The sequence below is a fragment of the Varroa destructor genome, unplaced genomic scaffold, assembly GCF_002443255.2.
Source record: "Varroa destructor unplaced genomic scaffold, Vdes_3.0 BEIS01000007.1, whole genome shotgun sequence".
Classification (NCBI taxonomy): Eukaryota; Metazoa; Arthropoda; class Arachnida; order Mesostigmata; family Varroidae; genus Varroa; species Varroa destructor.
Genome location: NW_019211460.1, coordinates 12,726,888 through 12,739,660, shown reverse-complemented (window position 1 = coordinate 12,739,660; position 12,773 = coordinate 12,726,888). Strand labels below are relative to the sequence as shown.

The 12,773-nt window shown below is 41.9% G+C and overlaps 1 long non-coding RNA gene and 1 pseudogene across 4 annotated transcripts in view; both read right to left on the bottom strand.

Moving 5' to 3' along the window:
* LOC111254695 (uncharacterized) overlaps positions 1–1,046 on the bottom strand; it is a 36,594-nt gene extending 35,548 nt beyond the window's left edge. For both annotated transcript variants that reach the window (XR_015316874.1, XR_002675136.2), the window contains exon 1: positions 325–1,046. This is a non-coding gene — a long non-coding RNA (uncharacterized LOC111254695). The remainder of the gene's footprint in view (positions 1–324) is intronic.
* Positions 1,047–12,668: 11,622 nt separating this feature from the next.
* LOC111254437 (pantothenate kinase 3 pseudogene) overlaps positions 12,669–12,773 on the bottom strand; it is a 50,738-nt pseudogene continuing 50,633 nt past the window's right edge. For both annotated transcript variants that reach the window (XR_015316725.1, XR_015316727.1), the window contains one exon: positions 12,669–12,683. The product of XR_015316725.1 is annotated as a pantothenate kinase 3 pseudogene, transcript variant X28 (transcript). The remainder of the gene's footprint in view (positions 12,684–12,773) is intronic.

Genomic DNA, 12,773 nt, shown 5'->3' with positions numbered 1-12,773 from the left:
CCCAGCTCGCCCGTTTCTGTAACAAACGTTCAACAAACGTTCTTTTGGCGTACACACATGCGGCGTGAACGGTACAAAATACTTCTCCGATCCTTGATTGGTTTGCCTTTAATAGAGCACTTGACACAGAAAATTTGTTCCTAATACACAAGAGGCCAGTTCTCAACCGATTATTAATGAGTAGGATATTTGTTGCAGATCCTGCTCGGCAAACATTATTTATGACATTTGCTTCGATGTGGGACAGAACACGTTTTATATCTCACTCAGAAACGGAGAATTATCAGTATATTAGAGGGAAACTAAGCCATTGTTAAGGCTTACCTTAAAAAGTCAGACAACATATGATACCCGTATAACAAACAGAACGTTACAGGTAGCAGGATACCTTGCTGCAGTGGCTAGCCATTCTGCTGAAGCTCCTCGATCAAGCTTTTATCTATGGACTACTAGTGCCAGCCTATGGTTAGCCCAATAACGATAATCCGTTACTTTATCAGCGTCACCAGTTAAGCATCTGTAGCTCCCAAACGATCTACCGCGCACCAAAAGCGATATCGAACTACTCGATACGCGATTTCGCAGCATGTTTCCTCGGTATTACGAACTGCGATCGTCGACTCGTGCATTCTTCACCAGCCTTCTTCCCAAGCTACAGAATCGTCCGTCCCGAATCCCTCGAAGCTCCGCATTCAGATGCTCAAGCCTATGATGAAGCTTATCGTCACGTTTGTTATGTCTGAATGCCACCCAACGTCAGTCAGTTTCACTCGCCAACAATCGAAGAAAGCCGAAGGGTGTACCCTTCATGTTTTGAATTCAAGCGTTGGTACATCAGTGCTAACACACTGTGGACATTACTACGCACGTCACTAATTGGGCCTCGGCTCTATTCATCGTGGTCGATCGCATACTGTCTTCGCTTTGCTTCCTCTTCGACGGTCAAACAGATTACAGCGATGCGTCAGCACTCATGGTCGAGAGACGCAGTTATCTCCTCAGATTGCTCTCCGATATCGCTTTCCCTCGCAGTTTGCCACCGGCTCGCAGCATTCATAGCAAGAGTTGCGTCTTGTGGATCTAATAGTTCATCGATGAACTTGTCTCGTTGACGTAGGCTTTCATGCTACTAGCTAATTGTACAGGAACTGCGCCGTTGGCCAGCGTCGAAGGTTTCCCGCAAGATGTATATGTTCAACGATATGCGAGATCAAATCGTTTATTATATATACAAATTACACGCTTCAAGATGAAGCAATCAAGTTGAACGGCGATACATGGACGGACGGCGAGATTCACGTTGGTAAATATTGTTGCATATTAAGTAAGGTCTAAGGGATCTTCACCGTGATGATTTTGTTCGCTTTTTTTGTTGTTCCATCAGAGCTTAAAAACACGCACGTTTCAGGGATTTGGACTAAATATTAAACACAAACTTTATGTCATTTTGTATTTGCCAGAGTCGACGACGTACCGTCAAAATCGATGCACTGGGTAAGTAAACCACATCTGGGTCAATATGGCAATACAAACAAAATAACAGCAGTCACATATGGCAATACAAACAAAATAACAGCAGAAAAAACCAACGCTTGGCCACAACAGGGCGCACTCACATTTGCACAGTCCTCTCATAGCTATTGCCAGACCATATGCCACAATGTTCGATCTCGAATTAATTATGTATATATAAAGCGACACATTCATTCGTTGCGGTCAGATCTTTCCGAAGACGTAGGACGAGCTGTGGGCGACAGCAAACATGGAAACAAAGCCGCAGATGAAAAACGAGGTGTTTTCTCAAAAAAAAAGTTAAATCTGCTCGCAGGACGAATATAGCTTGCATTGCGACAAACTGAATCTGGGTTGTAAACAAAATTGATTTAGATGTGTGCAGGACTCATCTTGAATAGGGAGCACCTTAGAAGATCTGGCGCCAAATTGGTTCAGCACTTATTTCTGTTGAGAAATATATAGACAGGATGGGGCGGGGCTAAAGTTCCTTGTCGGTTCGAATAGAAGTTATTCGAGAGTTTTCATTTTCAAGTTTGTTAAAGTACAAAAGTGTAATGTGTAGTAATGAGTAATAGAAAAAATTTACTACTAAAAAGCTATTTACTAAAAAGCTCTTGCTTTTTTCACACATATATGCCTATATATATATATATATATATACGTATGTATTTAAGTGACGACACGCTGGTATCCGATTCATTCCGACAACGCAGCGCTTTTACATAGCGATAGCGGAGAGGAAAACTTGTCATGTGTTATTTCTAGGCAGCGTATATATATATATATATATATATATATATAAAACAGTATCTGAAGGAAGGTCCAAGTCGTCTACAAGCTATTTTAAGCCGTTTTAAGCTAATTGATCGAACTCTTTTAATCCCTTTATTAGATTAATTAACTCATCTACCACTGAGTAAAATACATGTTAGTATTAGAAACCAAACAATATAGCTCCGCATATTGTTTTGCATTGAGCCCTGTTTCAGTTTCTGCTAACCCTCCACGAAGTTTGGTGACCTTTAACTTGATCGAAATAGCATGGAGCACATAGAGATTGGTGAAACAAGATCCGAATAGATTCTAGGAGATGACCATAAGTCTAAGTATACTCTAAATGCAAAACACTATTTAATATATAAAGGTGATTTTTCGTAAATACTATTCTTCTTTCTTTATTAGTAAGATACTCAGTTTACTGACGTATAGGGAGCGATACGGGTATATTCCTGTTTCAAGAAACTAGACAAGGAGACAAACAAACAAAAATCCGTACGTATTTAAATAGCCAATATTAACGAACAAACTGTGTATGTTACGTTGAAGATAATATTAAGGCTGTCCTTACAAAAGCCGTTCAAAATTGCGTTCATGCTGCTTTAAAGATGGCCCAAGTTCCTCCATAATAAATGAAATGTGTGGGTACCATTGTGAGCATGTCCTACGTTGTTCTCGTACTGTTGTTCGGGAGGTAAGAAGCACATAGTTCCGTGATGATATCCAAAAAAGATGGCCATCTTGAAACCAAAATGCCTCAACTGAGAAATCTGAGATTGCGGAGCTCCTAGCTAAAACCGTAATATCTTATATCATATCTTCCTGCTTCTCTGCCCTCTTCCCCAACCCATTATGGATCTCATTACAGCAGCTATTCAGACTGGCCACGCGTCGTATACGAGGCATTCTCTGGGACTGCTCTGGGTTGGTTACTTGGTGCTGCGCAATGGCCGACTATAGTGTGTGCGTATACAATGAATTTTCGTAAGGTTTATCTTTGCTTTCACCATGTACGAAACCGTTTTATAGTGTTACAGTAGTTTTAGATATCTGATTCAACAAATAAATATCCGTCATTGAATCCTAAATTAAAATCGATACTCATGCATACTGCTAAGAGATTGTTGAGCAAAGGCCGCAACAATAAAGGCAAGACCGATACTAAATATAGCATGACATAGATAAGGATGATTACACTTTTATGAATTGAGTGGCGGTAGGTTCAGGGACATCAATTTTTTTATGCAAATGCGATGATCGCCTGAGTGCGCTTTGTTGCAGCAAGAAAACATGTACATCTACTTTCCAATCTTAACGCCACACGTAAGATACACAGATATCGTGACGGCGTTTCTTAGGCCACCTCTTACGTGCCCTTACGTGTTTCGACCTCACCGTATCTCAGCGGCGTTCGCTGATACGAGCAGGGTAAGTTGTAAAAATGAAAGATCTGGCGCAAAGAAAGGTCAGATAGTAACCGGAAATATCTCCCTCGAGTGTTATCGAAGTTAGCTTCTTACGACAACGTTGGCTCGACGCGGCGGTATCTCCATCTTCACAGTCGCTAGTCCGACGCACACCCCACTTTGCCAGGCTCCAAGCCCGACGGTAGTATCGGTGGATTCGGTTACAATTCACATGCACTGGTGATCAGCAGGCTGTACCAGCTCAATAGCTTATTGATTTGTAGACGGGACATAATTCTTGGGACCATTCATTTCGTCTAGAGCCCCCGCATGCCTCACCAGCCCCTTAGTGACTGTCAGGCCAACCGTGTTGGCATTAGCCCGCGCAGTCCAAGCCTTCAGATGCGTTCTGTCCATTCTGGGGATCCGGCTATGCGGTTCAATGCTTCATTCAGTTTACAACCGACCCACTTCCTGCTTGGCTTCCGGCATTGCTGATCCAAAAGAGGATGAAGACACGAAATCGACGAAGAAGCCATATACGTGTGTGTAGTAATAGTAAAGAAGTAACCGCAACTTCCACCTCTTTGGCTATTGCCACGCGAACTTATCATTCGCCGATAACGTTGGTGGAGCATGAACAGCGACCACATCCATTTCAATACGTCTCTTTACAATATGTTGCAGATGAAAAGTGCATCGAGTATACGTAATTTGAGTCAGACATTGGCTAACTGTGGGGCTTCACTAATATATGTACGTGTGAGTGACAAAAGACGTGAAGGAAAGCAAAAGCGACCTATTCAAGCACGGAAAAAACATACACAGCAAAATGACGGATGGATATTCATTAGGATTCGGTACGCAGGGCGCGATCAATTACTAGCAGTAATTCCTTCAGTGAGTATCAGAGTGAAAACACTGCGGATAATCTAAACGACGTTACGTTCTGCCGGACGGAAGGTACCAGCACATCTATTGCACACATTAGTCAAGGCTGGTTTTTCTTATGGCATTGTTTCGGCCATTTGAGATATTGTCCTAAACCACTTTATATGGCGCAAGTTAACTCATTCGATTTTTCGACAGTGTACATACTTTATTTGGGGAAAAATCGTCTTAAAAATATGCATTGCTATGATTTCATATAGAGTTTAGCAGCTTTTGCCCCGCTAGATTTTCCAGCTTGCGAAACGTACGTATGATATTAGTTTACGATACCCCACTGCTGCAGCGATGACGACAAGAGAGCTGAATGACAAGCGACAACTGGCTGTTATCGATTTATTGCGCATCGGCCGTCTCTGGACTATCCTTTCTTAGGTTGAGCAGTAAATTATTTCAAATACTTCTCTTTCAATACAGTTTATAGCGTTCAATGGATAAGTTATCAAGTCTACTAGAAGTGAACAAACTTATAATAGCTCAGGATTCGGGTATCCTATGTCTGGCCACTTTGCAATTAGGTTGGTTTCCTATTGGTTACCTAGACAATGATGCGCTGATTATGCACAAAGGTAACAAGCTATTACCCGCCTCCAGTAGGTCTATCCAATATTTTGTGTTTCTTAGCTGCGACTTATATATACGTATTTTCCAGCTTTCCCCGCCGCCTGTTGGCCGTGTATCGGTGTTATACGGTCTAGCTTTTTCGGCCACTTGTACTAGCGCATCCGTAATGCGATGCATTACTTGCGGATATATCGGATGGTCCTTGTTTATGCTGGGCCGAGCCTTGCTATGCCTACATTTTTGTTGTGCGGTGTTATGGCCCTTCAGCTGTGCGCCCGACGGCGGGCGCCCACGATTCCTGAGGACCTGGGCAGCAGCAGACGCATGCTGGTATAGCATACACAGAAGACTTGATTTTTCAGGTGGCAGTGCGTAGGTGTCTATCGCTCGTGCTGATAGCACTTCACTCCGTCCTCTTTATTAGTAAAAATTCTATATCGGATTTCGGCTTATCTTCTACTCAGTTCGGCTCACTGACTTGCGGCTCAACCGGTTTTATGATTAATCCCTATACCCTGTTAAATACTGGCGCCTTTTGTGAATGAAACAATTGGTTATTAGTTTTATTGTTACCAACATCAAGAAGAACCAGTAGGATACGTGTCTTTTAAGGTTCTAACTAGCTTCACCTTACTGTTGGTATGAATTCTGTGCGTTCCAGGTTCACTTATTGCTGTGCAGTGTCCTATTGCTGACCCTTACGAGAATCCTGTCCATTGCATTCGAGATCCGTTGATTTGACAGGATTAAATTTTTTTTCTAATCATAACTTTCCTTTGCATGTCGTTGTCGTTTTGAGATTATTAGTAGGATGCGACGATAGTTTCATCTCGGGCCCTGGTATATAAAAGTCAGGATGCGCTCAAGTATTGTTCTCTAGGTAACAGTTCATTGATTGGCTCGTTCTGTTACTTGCTATCCCATAAATGCTATATTTATAATCTCTTTAATTAGAGGCAGCCTTCTTTACTAGGCGCTTGGCTGCTGTGGTCGGCTTGATGATGGTAGGTGCGTTTGTTTTCGCCTACCGATTTTGTACAAAATTCTGTATGTAAGCCTGTGAGCCTTTCTCTAGGACTTCTGTGCCTCCTAAAATAGTACCTGTCTTTTTAATTATGCTATTGGTTGTCGTGTGTTCGTCTAATTTGAATAATATACAGTAAGAAACTAGTATTTGTCATCTCACACAAGTATGTCTTGGTGCACCGTTCGCCAAGGCCGTTGTGGGTAGGCATTTTCTACGAAATGGCTTCGTTGCTTCGGTCCATATGTTTGAGACGCTGTACCTCTGTTCACTAAGTCTTTTAGATTATTCTTTATAGCTAGCCAGTATATGGGGCATAACATCGCCATATATTATATGAAATTTGTCTGTCGGATAGAAAAATTCAACATTCAAACTTTGCGGAATGATTATCGTGGGTTTCTATACAGGATTCCTTGGTCCTCAATGAGTCCATTCCGAACCACCAGAGGAAAGAGATTATTACATTTTTATAATATAGCTTGTCGATGTCGGCCCCACATCACAGAGTTGAGGTTTATAGAAGTACGCGTACAAAAAACTATTTTGGACACGGTGAAGGAAGATACACTGGCTTTAAGCAAGATCATCGGTAACTATGAGACGATGCATCCTATTTACCTCTGCTTGGCCGAATGTTATTTGCATCAGAAAAAGATGATAGTCTTTTATGTTGCACAATTTATCAAACGAGCTCTATTTAGACACATGTACATACGTAGTTACCCATTAGTTTCAAGACCCTTGAATTTATAAGGAGAAACAAATTAATTCAGGGTTTTAACTTGTCATTAGTAAGGTCATGGGCTGATTATTAGGTTAGGTTCCCCGTTGCATGCGTTAAACCTAATTCCCTTAAGATATTATCTTAATTTAGCAAGATTATTCATTTGGTGCGCAATAACCCCCTAAACAATCTAACATACTATAATGTTAGCGGTTTTCACATGTGGGATGCTGTTATGTGGAAGCGAATTGGAGTGCAAGAGAAGGTTATCGTAAAAATTAAATGGTATGATCGCTAGATGCTGCTGTCCCGTTTCACGAAACCCAAGAAATATTGTCCCGCGTAAAAACGAAAACCAGATGAAGAACTTATGTGGCCAGCGGTAACAAGCGTCTAGGCCTCGTGGCAAAAAAACGGGTTGGTGAGTGAGTGCGCAAAAAAAAACGACGTAAGTACGTATATTTGCTTCTTCAGCACAATCTACTAAAGTGAAGATTGAAAGGCGGGTTCGGGTTCTTCCAGCCGACCTTTAATACCTGCGTGTCGCTTCTACACACCTCTCCGAACTCAGCTTAGCACCGAGATCTCATTCTGGTCGGCATTCGCGCGAGAACTTCGCGACGAGGCGTTTAACGAGGCTCGTTTTGTCTATCCCGTATCCCCTCTGTCCATAGCCTACATCTTTTCCGTCTTTCTTTTCCTTCTTCGCTCCCTCCCTCGTCGTCGTCGTGGCAAATATCAGCGCGATAGACCGGAACACTCCTGTACGTCCATCCGGTAGTCGGCCAGCCGTTTTCTCATCGGGCGTCCTATCTCCTACAAGTCTTCGGTAGGCCCGGTATGTCTTTGGTTTAGCTTCCGCAGGGAAGAACAAGCCTCAGTCAGTCACACTGGTAATAGTAGCCCTTTGTGAAAGCTACGTATCTGATACGCCACTACAACTCCCTCTTATGGTGGTTAAGTCGAAACCGGCAGTAACGCTGAACATGGTGAAACGATGCCCACGTGGAGGGAGCACGAAGGCTGCCACCTGGACAGGCGAGATAACGTCTTAGATACACCTATAACTGCAAGATTGTAACTGGCAGCAAAAGCCATGTCTAGCCTACTGGGTATATGTACAGAACAACAAGCATCGAAGGGAATGGACGAAGAAACCAAAGCGTTACGGCTAAGCACCATGTGTGGCATCTTCAGGCGGTCCACATAAGATAGACCGAGGCTCACTGAGATCACGATTGAGGGGTGCAGGAAAGTGCGACTGGCCTGTAAGTAGTCCTCAATAAAGGGCACGGAAAGAAAGACAGGCAGAGAACTGTTGTTTACGTTTGTGATTCCCTCTGCGGGACGATGTTGCCACCCACAGAATTCATCTGTGCAAACAAAGGCTTCGACTGATCGATTATGTTCATGCGCATATACCCACGTTCATGTGACATGAGAAGGTGACGTAGTCGCTTATCGGTTTGCAAAAAAGTCACTGATCTGCTTCAAGTCCCTTTATTAAAATCATGCATTTTATTTTTAGTATTTCTAATAGAATGATGATCTTCGTAAGACAAATGTTATAAATAGTTAATTTTTATTATTTAAAAGAAACTAAGTTTTAGCTACTGGCTTTATATTTCGAAAGTGATGATTCCTTCAAAAATTTATTCCTCTTGAGTCAAAAGGTATCTTTCTCCTTTAACTGCTTTGTCAGCCAAAGGTTGATCTTTTTTGAATTACATTGGAATTGAATTTAATTTTTGATCTAGGTTAAATGGTAATTTCACAGTCATTGCTAAAATCTAATGAAAGAAATGTTGTATGAAAATAGGTAAAATAGGCAGATAAATGGCTTTTCCCATACTGTTTGTTTTTTCATACTGACTTTTCTCCCATTCTATCTATTAACGCAAACATCTAAACGACACATCAATTTATACGTATCTTAAAAAAATTGAGACAGAGGATCTAATATATCAAGTCCCCATCACTACAGCTACACCATCTTGCCAGGGGGTGTGCAGAAAGTTGGATCAGCTACGATAGTGACAGTATTCTTGCTCAGACTTTCCAGTTGAAGTAAAAAAACCCCACATAATAGAAATATGCTGTAGGATTTAACGATTTTGTACTAAAATTTTTATTTATTATATATTTATTTATATAAGCCGCATTTGACAAATATATGATGTCAACAGGGTTATGAAATTATTTTTAGATAGAAAAAAATTGCCTTCTGGTCCATTGGTTGCAATTTGAAGTGTTTGCAAAGTCGGATATCACTAGGCGAGGTTTATTATCTAACGACCTCTCTCAAGTCGTCGGTGGCAACGTCAAAGACCCAACGCTCTATTTCGCAAGCTTTGCATTTGTATAGATATTTTTCAATTCGACCTAATCAGAGACTTTTTTAGCAGCAAGACACGATTTTTTCGCGCTATTCGATCCACAAGGGCCCTGCACGTCATCTATACCTAAGTGCAGCACCCCTTTTAATAACAAAATCAACGGGGGCGTATGTGTTAGACAACTAACTGAAGTTCTTGTTTCATCTGTTGCTCTATGCGCTTACGAAGCACAGTTTTTATACGTAAAATAATCAGCAGTCATTTATATTGCCTCAGGAGCCCTTTGTCTGTACAGCCCATAGGCGATTTAAGTTTTTCCATACAAGAAAACTTCTGTGCGGATGATTCCATGATTAACAAAATCTATGTAAATACCGCCAGACGTGCAGTAGCACACGACTTACGGGCATGTTTTGACGAGGTCGGCAAGGCTCTACCTACTGCCTATATATCTTTCCTATTCGAGTGTGTGATAACGCTAATTATGGAATCTATTACCACAAAATCTATCACGGTTTGCGGTTGATGGATTACTCGTACTCGTGGCATATCTAACTACCAAGGCCGGTATTACTCAACACGATATAGTTGGCAGCAAAAAGAAAAGCTATTGTTTCTTGTGTCCAAGTTTTTTTGACATACTGAAAACCCAACGGTCTCGCGTTTCTTATTATCTTTATGATCATTCCACATAATACGCATCCAGAGATGTTTAGAAAGTTCAGCAACTCTTTGGCAGATTTCCTGAAAATGACGTTCTAAGAATCTCCTGTTGCCCTCTACGGTTCTCCCCTTTTTTCTAGTTTTATTCAGTAAATTAGTGCTTAAAAAACAATAAAAAGGTAGTATACAAACGCGAGTTACCATGCGCGACTTTTTAGCATATTTTCTACAAAATTTGGTGCACGCTGTGCTTACACTATCCACGCTCGGCTCGCATCACGTGGAACACGTATAAGGTTATCACCACGAAAGTGATAAGAAACAATAACGGACGTGTCTCACCTATTACAGCATATTCAATGGTAATCTATACGATAATCAACAATCTTTAAAAACCAATTGAAGGGTACAACGTTGAACGAAATGTATATACGAACCGGATGCCCTCGCCACTCCCGTATTATGTTTCCTGATCTTCGGTCCACCGCCATCCTCAAAAGGGCAATAACACGGCCCTTGAAAGAGTAAGACCGCAAAGAAAGAGAGCCCCACAGTTTGACATTTTTACCGCCCTCTGGAAACTTATTTCTGGAGTCAATATTTGAGTAGGCAAGGAAAGGCCTAGAAGTCATTTGGTTCGACTAGACCTAAATTTAGTCTCGGCTACGGGGGTTAAAGAAGTACTAGTTAATTTGGTTGCGAAGTATTCGAAATTCCACGCTTGCATACCGCTGTGTCTCTTTTACCAAATTTCCTCTTCTTTAGAGAGGTAACGGCAACCGCAGAAGCCAACTCGAGCGATGGCCGAGGTTTCTCTTTCCTCTTGCGTTCTGAGACCCCTGTCCGAGGAGATCCAGTTAACAGGGTTGCCTTTTCCCCTCTCCACCGTCGTTGCCAGCGTTAACTAAGAAATTGCGACGCCAAGAGAACGGAAATGAAGTCTTGACGTTGGGCAAACTTTGACGACAACAGTAACAACAAACGAGGCCAGTGAAAACAGCAGCAGCAGCGAACCGACCAAAAATAGGTCAGTAGCAACCAAATGACTTTTCTCGACCTAAACATTTCTATCACACCCAGCACAGGCTGATTCGCACAGGCCCTTCGGCCTTCTGCGCTAGTCGATCTCCCTTCGTAACCTCCTCCCAGGCCTGTTGCCGACAAGGGGTTCGAGTCGACTCTCAAGTGACGCCAGCCCTTGAGGCTGGCCTCAAGACCCCCAGCCCACGCCGTTCTGCGCTGAATTCACTGGTGCCGCTACTGCTATTGCCGATGGCCTCGGCGACTTCTGTTGTTGACATTCCTTTTCTTGTTCGTCAATTCGGCGCATTCGCTCAAAATGGGCCGGCCGGTAAGAGCTGGCTCAAGAGGAATCGCGAAAGGGGGCTGGCTATTTCATCATTCAGCTGCGTACTGTGGTATTGTGCTACTCATAATGGTTCTGCCGATAAATAATGATGGAATTTTGAAAGCGAAAGTGAATTGGGTTGCACCACTGCCATATTCTACGAAACAATCTGTTCGGTATTAATATATAAAGGCGTAAAGATTATTATCTAGAGTTCCTAAATAACTGACGTGATTTCGGTCATTTTCCACCATGTCTAATTATTGGTGTCATTTATGCTTAGAAAGGCTCGAATCTGTAACATTGAAAACTAAGAAAAACAGAAGGCCAATGCATTTTAATCTATCTAGCTTAGGATAGAGTCTGTGTAATCCAAAGGTGTGAACAAAATTGTTTTATCATTAGATCGCTCTATTGCCAGACGCACTCATGATGATCTTCAGACTCCTAAATCGTTTTTGTGCCCTTGCATTTCTGATGCGCTCTCAAAATGCAGTTCTTTTTGGCGACCTTTTTAACCCCAGGGCAAATAGAGCAGGCTCACGTGTCCCGCACCCGAATGCCTGATTGCACTGCAGCGTACACAGACAAACATATATATACAGACAAAAAACCATCGATGTGAGAGTGGGGGCGTTAAGATCTTCTACGGCTCGAAAGACCGCTTAATAACAAAATATAGTTAAGAACTATTCCCCTAAAGTATTAATTCTGCTAAGAAGTTTGGCCAACACTTCTATTTCGCTTAAAAAATACTCAAGTAAGTCTGCCTTACTGAATAGAAATATTACCTTCAAGGGGTCCACTAGAAATGTTTGAAAAGGCCAGACTGATAGATATTAACAAAGTGGTTGTAACAAAAGGAAGAATAGCGTTAAAATATGGCTGACTAAAAAAGCTGCTAGCTTGAAACAGATACGTGTTAAAGCTTCCCGACCTTGTCTTTATTCTCTGTCAAAACGAACCTATGCCATACTATCAACAGAAAGAAGACACACGTTTTAACACCGTTTTGCTGAGCACGTGCAGCTGATTTTCCTTTTTTTTTTCCAGTTGTATGCATATGTTGAGAGAGCGACATATCGTTGCTTTACTGTGTGTAGATGCATATTCTTATTTAACACCCGCCAAATGCCGGCTTCTCTCTGCAGCTAAGCTTATACAGTCTTATTTTCTTTCAAATTTTGTATTTGCGAATGGTAACAGTAGAGCTTTTATAGAAAATGAAAAAAGCTTGAGTGATCGGTGGCGAGGGTGTACAATCGCTCCGTGTACTATGCACGACCCGTGAGAGCTGCCTTCAAACAATATAAGGCATAAGAATGATCCTGCAGATGCATAACTTCTTAACGATCCAGATCCTTCGAATTGGTCACTAAAAATGGGGCATTTGAAACCCAAATTAGTTTCCAACAATGTATAGGGCAGGTAGCACAACTGCTTGAATTCAGCCAGCTACGCAAGC